The 7,109-nt window shown below is 37.4% G+C and overlaps 1 pseudogene; it reads left to right on the plus strand.

The window, feature by feature from the left end:
- Positions 1–6,288: 6,288 nt before the first annotated feature.
- On the plus strand, positions 6,289–6,387 carry LOC112445236 (uncharacterized; annotated as a pseudogene).
- Positions 6,388–7,109: the final 722 nt, after the last annotated feature.

Here is a 7,109-nt window from a genome sequence, read left to right on the forward strand (position 1 = left end):
AATTGGTTTGCCTTAAACCTGCCAGGAAGGTTATGGTAGAGTCAGGGCTGGAATCTAGGCCTCCAGCACAGAGCCAGAGATTCTTCTGCTTGGATTAAAGAGTCTCTCAAAGACCAATATGCTCTTCCTGACTAAGGCTGATTCCTAATGACACAGCTAATTTGTGGCAGCTGTTTTGACAAAGGAACAGGGTTAAAAACACTGTTTTTTTTTTTTTTTTAGCAAGCAATGTATGACACAGACAGACCTGGCACGTATTCCATTCACCACTTCATATTTCTCACCCAGGCTCAGGAGGGATCAAACTTACACATGGACTGGGAGTCAGAAGTGTAGCAAGATGGTCTGGTGCTAGACACAGCTTATCAGTCTTGTTCACTAGTATATGTCCATCCAACTCTTAGAACAAAACCTTTCAGGTGGCAGGTGCTCAATAAATATGTGCAAAATGAATGAATTTGGTAATTTTTGAGAGGTGAATATTTAGTGGTTAGGATTCTTTTTTAGTTTATAAAAATATCATGAACCTACCTGATTTTTGCACTTGGATCATTTGAACTGCATACATCTTGTTCTAAAGACAGAATGTAAAAATGAACCAGCAAGGCTGGTTTTTTAATTTTCCCAATACAAGCCTGTACTTTGGACAAGCTTTCATTTCATACAGGGTTTGACATTAATATTAGTCTTCTCTCAAACTGCTCACAAATCACTTCCCGCAGTGAGAGCTAATTTTCTATAGGAGCAGCAAAACTCAGTCCTTGGGAGCAAACTCAGCTAGGTCTTTCTGGCTTCTTGAGAAATGAAACAGACAATGGTTTAACTTAAAATTTTTTTGCACAGCACAGATGCGGAGCCTTGAAAAATAAATGGATGAAGCAACCCTGAATTAGGAAAAGATAAGAGTCTCTTTTAACAGTGGGCATTCTATAGTCATGACTCATTATTTTCTCCCTCCACCTCTTTAGGGGCCCTGATTGTGTTTTTGTTTTCTCCTCCATCCCTATTCCCAGGAAACATTTCTTTTCAGTCCTTTAGACTGAATGGTAAATGTAAAATTGCTCATTCATTAATTCACTCCTTTGTCATTTTGTTTCCTGAGTGTTTGCTTTCTGTCAGACCCTGTAAAAACCCTGAGGGGTCAGAGATCTGGGAGGCATATTTACTGCCTTCAAGGAATTCACAATGCCTGTGGGCGTAGACAGACATACAAACAGATGAGTTATAAAGTAACATAGTTAAGTGCTATTACCAAGATATGAGCCAAATGCTGTGGGAGCCCAGTTCTCTTTCCCAAGAGTATCTGATTTATCATCTTTATCTCTAATTCTGAAAGAGAATGCAAAGTTCTCATTAAATGATTTTAAGCCTCAGAAAACAGACTGGAGAGATATTTTTGGCAAAGGACACCTTCCTGTTGTCCCTGAAATAACATTAAGAGGCTGCCTACCCCATCTCTGTGTATGTAAGGCCAGTCTTGCTAATAATAGTAAGACTATTATTACTTCCAACAAATTAATAATGCAGCATCTGGCTCAAAAGGAAGTGCTCCCATCAGCGGGGGCGGCGGCGGGGCGGGGGGAAACATGTCTGCTGTGATACATCAGAAGCAGTTCTGGGGATGACGGTAGAATGACATGGAGGGTTACTTATTTTCTGGAACTGCCTCTAAAGCAGTCATCTCACTTGGCATCGCCCATTTAATGGAAACTAAGCACCTGAAAGAATCAAAAGTGAAAGTTTCTATAAGCACTCAGATGTAAAAGTTGTTGGGTCTTCTACCAGTCCAAATGGGCCATTCAGAAGTAGTCAAAATTTTTCAGTTTACAAAGGGTTCCTGCTCAATAGTCCCCATTATTTCAAGGCACCTGAAATCTGGGTTTGAAACTTTTCATGCATGACCTGCCCAACAGTGAAAAAGCTTTAGCAGGTTACCTATTAGGTCTTCCCTGGTGGCTCAGTCAGTAAAGAGTCTGCCTGCAATGTGGGAGACCGGGGTTCAATCCCTGGGTTGGGAAGATCCCCTGGAAAAAGAAATGGCAACCCACTGGATACCTATTAACAAAATAACAAAGCAAAGCAAAAAATGAACAAAAAGTACTTCTACTTCAAAAAAAGTGTTGGAGAACCTACACATGATGAATGTTGAGTTTTTCATGGTATTGTAGGTTATTAACTTTTTTCAATAATTATTTATTTTACTTATTTTTTATTTTATTTTTTGGCAATGTTGTGTGGTATGTGGGATCTTAGTTCCCCACCCAAGGATTGAACCTGTGCCCCCTGCAGTAGAAGTACAGAATCTTAACTGCTGGACCACAGGGAAGTTTTGGACATTTACTTTTAAGTGATGCTTCATTTTGTCTTTCTTGAATGCTGAAATTGGTGATGATACTATTTTCTTGTGGATATTGATGTCTTATGTGGACACATCCTTGGCCAAACTATTGTTCTCTCAGTAATAGTGTGAATAAAGAATAGCATGCTCTTGAAATTGGAATATCATTTATTTTAAGGCCTATTTACAAGTACAATAAAAAAATTCAGAATGTCTGGGGCTAAAGACTGAATACTTTATCACCCAAAATTCAAATGTTGAAATTTAGTTCTGAATACAATGATATTAGATCATTCAACAAGTATATTTGATCATGTAACACTGAAGCTGAAAGAACATTTTCTTTTTAAAAAAACTTTATTGAAGTATAGTTGATTTACAATGTTGTATTAATTTTTACTGTATAGCAAAATGATTCACTTATATATATTCTTTTCCATTATGGTTTATCACAGGATATTGAATGTAGTTTCCTGTGCTATACAGTAGGACCCTGTTGTTTATCCATCCGATATATAAAATAGCTTGCATCTGCTAATCCCAAACTCCCAATACTTCTGTCCCTCTCATCCACTTCTCCTTGGCAACAGCCAATCTGTTCTCTATGTCTGTGAGTCTGTTTTCGTTTAGTAGATATGATCACTTGTGTCGTGTTTTAGATTCCACATATGGGCGATATCTAATGGTATTTGTCTTTTTCTTTTCTGATTTACTCTGATTAATATGATAATGTCTAGGTTCATCCATGTTGCTGCAAATGGCATTGTTTCATTCTTTTTAATGGCTGAGTAATATTCCAGTGTGTGTGTGTGTATGTGTGTTTGTGTATACACCACATCTTCTTTATCCATTCATCTGTTGATGGGCTTTTAGGTTGTTTCTGTGTCTTGGCTGTTGTAAATAGTGCTGTGAAACTGAGGAATTTCAATGGGACATTGTAAGCTACGTTTTTGTTAAAAGAAAGAGATACAGTCAGGAAGCCAATTCTCTATTCCAATTATTTACTATGAAATAGCAGTATTAATAGTAGCATCTATTTATTGAACATTTGTTATGTGCCAGGTACTAGGCTAAGTGATTTACATATATTGTCCTTACAATCTTTTAAGTAGGTGTTATTATGTCCATTTCCTAGATGAGAAAGCTGAAGAGAGAGGTCACATGACACAGGGAAGAAGTATGAAGCTGAAACTGGGGCCCAGTACTCTTTACCCCTCACTCATTACACTTCCTCAGGTGAATGTTCAGCAATTGGACAGAAGAAGAACTAGGTTAATGTTGGCAGTGAAGCAGGGCTTCCTTTGAAAAACTCAAATTTCTTACCAGGATCTTCTACTTTGAACAGAAATATGCTAATAACCATCCACCTGCAATACAGGAAACTCAGGTTTTATCCCTGGGTCAGAAAGATCCCCTGGAGGAGGGAATGACTACCCACTCTAGTATTCCTGCCTGGAGAATTCCATGAATAAAGGAGCCTGGCGGGCTACGTCCATAGTGTCGCAGAGTCAGACATGACTGAGCAACTAACACTTTCAGTTTTTTCCCACAACCATTCTTAGGTTCAAATTGTTCACTCTAGGATTTTAATAGATTTCAAAAAAGTGATTGCTCTCAGATGGAATATGTTCATCCTTAACTGCAGAACCTAGCTAAGTTAGAAGTAAGAAGATCTGGGGGAAAAAAAGGCTGTATTTCCACCCCAGTGAATAGAGATGAGGGCTTCATCATCTTTTACTGAAGCTAGGTTTTAACAACTGGAGAGTATGGAGCATTTTATAAGGAAATACTAGTATGAGTCTACTTTTCCGATTTTGGATGAATTTTGTTCTGTGAAACCTGTTTGTCTTAAGTTAAATATGCTAGGAAATGGATGCTCATTACAGAAGTTGATTATTTCCTTTGAGACAGTGGTTTTCAAAATGTGATCCTGGAATGAGGAAGGGCAGCATCATCTGGGAACTTGTTATGTGTGCAAATTATTGGGCTTCAGTCTGAGAATCAAAGACTCTGGGTGTGGAGTCCAGCAGTCTTTTAATAAGCCCTCCAGGTGACTTTTGATGCTCATTATGAGATGGCTGGATGGCATCACCAACTCAATGCACATGAGTTTGGGTGAACTCTGGGAGCTGGTGATGGACAGGGAGGCCTGGTGTGCTGTGATTCATGGGGTTGGAAAGAGTTGGACATGACTGAGTGACTGAACTGAACCGAACTGCTTAAGAACCACTGGTGTGAGATATCCTTGGGACAGGGTTTATATGTCTGTTTATATGTCTCTCCCTAGTCTGTTTACAAGAACAACTATATTGTTTCAGTGAACAAATAGACAATTTGTAGTGTGTAATTAGTAGACACAGCAAACTTCAGTAGAGAAAGAGTCTGTTCTCTCAGTTTCACAGCCCTGCTCTAAAGAAACTTATAAATCTTCCTCCCAGGACTGAGTGGGAAGACAATTATGTAGTATACCCCTGACGCATGCTAAAATTTGAGAATCATTACTTTAAGATTTTAGCTAATTATTCCAGTAGCTGTGATGATGGTAGATTAGGTTTACAGGTTTGGTACAGTTCTGAAGTTTACACAGAAAGAATTAACTTAAAACAGGAAAAATATAGGAATTTAGGTTCCTTTGCTTTTTCCATAAAACCATGAATGTTTCTAAAATTATTGTGTAGATATGGAAAGATACCAATTATGTAGGGGGGAAGCAATTTTCAGAAAACCTGTATAGTATGGTTACATTAAAAATAAAAAATTCTTCTGTTTGTATGTTTGCAAACGCATAGGAAAAAGAATTCACAGCAAACCCTTAACAGTGGCCACCTGGGGATAGTTAGGTGGAGTGGTAGCTGCTTTTAAATTTCGCTTTATACACTTCTACTTTTGAATTTGTCACAATAAATATATATTATTTAAAGATATATTTTAAAATGAGCCCATTTTTAATTGAAAAATAATATCCACATGATCATTCAAATAGTACAAAAGTGTAGGCAAGGTTAATAAATGTTCTTAAACTTTTAAAGTTAAATACCTTTGAAAGCCTATTTCTTTTACAAGTGACAACAGTTTATACATAGAGTGAGAGAATGCTTCTAAACACCACAATATTTTATGGAAACATTGTATCTTAAGTTAGAATGAATAAAAATCATGTACACAAGAAGGGGGAAAAAAGCAGGGCAAACATTCAACACTCATATCAAGTATGTATAAACCTAAAATATAATAAGTATGAAATAAAAAGAAGTGTTCCTACTACTTGGGCTGGCTTCTTTTTTCACCAAGCTCAATTGCTATTAAATAAAGCTTGGTGTTTCTGTCCACGTTCAAGGAAACAATCACAGTCCTCAGCTACAGTGTTTCCAGGCACTGAAAAGGTCAAGCACTCTGTATTTTCACAGCATCCTGACATGGATTGGCAGTTTTCTGAAGCTAGTATTCTAACAATCTTCAAACTAACAATGGTCAAATCTCCAAGCTCTGCCTCACTCTCTTACAGGTGTCAAAAGCTAACAACTCTCTTTTCTATCCTTTCTGGAAACAATTCACTTTTTTAGTGCTGCTAATTAGATTTGGAGTGCAACAGCAGTTCTTTGCCTTCTTTTCTTTAATATTCACGGCAACAAAGATTTTCTGGTTCTCTCCCATTTGTGTTTATTTTCCTCCTAAATGTCTTGCCAATCAGGGAAAAACTCCTTGTGGAAACCAAGTTACCAAAGTCACTCAATTGACTTCCCCTTCTTCTAGATGAATGGCTTATGTCCATAAAAAAGAGGGTTCGTTATCATAATACTTCAGGTTTAATATTTCCCAATCTACTATAGGCCTTCACTAGCTTTACATTTAATGCAGACTGCTTTTAAATCATGCTTTGATTTTTCCCCTCAAAATGTTTTTAAAGACATTTAAATATGACAGGCCAGATTTATTTAAAGAGTAAAACAGTTCTCTCTTCTGTAGCACATGTGCTAAATTTGGAAAAATATGGAGAAGATTAGAAGAGGAAGGATGACATGTCAATTCACAAAGGATATCATATATTTTCCTTACTGGGATAGTAAATATCTATCCTAAATCAACAGCTTACATCATATACAATGGTAAAACCATAAATATACTTCTATTAAAATCAGAGATAAGATAAAAATAACTGCTATCACCATTACGATTAAATTTTAATTTCCTGGCCATTGCAATAAAGCAGGAAACAGAAATAAGAGATATCAATAATGGAACTAGGAGATACAATTCATATCTGTGAATGAGATTATTCCCTAGCCAAAGAGAATCTAAATAAAATACATTAAGAATGATAGTTTAACAGTTACCAGTTTTCCTAAACATTTCATTCATGTCCAACTCTTTGTGACCCCATGGAATAGTCCATGGAATTCTCCAGGCCAGAATACTGGAGTGGGTAGCCGTTCCCTTCTCCAGGGGATTTTCCCAACTCAGGGATCAAACCCAAGTCTCCTGCGTTGCAGGTAGATTCTTTACCAGCTGAGCCACCAGGGAAGCCCAAGAATACTGGAGTGGGTAGCCTCTCCCTTCTCCAGGGGATCTTCCTGACCCAGGAATTGAACTGGGGTCTCCTGAATTACAGGAAGATTCTTTACCAGCTGAGCTACCAGGGGAGCCCAAACATTTCATTAACTAGTTATAAAACAATGGAGAGTCCATTTGCTGTAACACCAGAACTAGAAAACACCTAGACAGAATCTCAATAATAACTGTACAGCACCTATATGGAAAAAATTACAAAATT

Source organism: Bos taurus, chromosome X (assembly GCF_002263795.3).
Source record: "Bos taurus isolate L1 Dominette 01449 registration number 42190680 breed Hereford chromosome X, ARS-UCD2.0, whole genome shotgun sequence".
NCBI lineage: Eukaryota > Metazoa > Chordata > Mammalia > Artiodactyla > Bovidae > Bos > Bos taurus.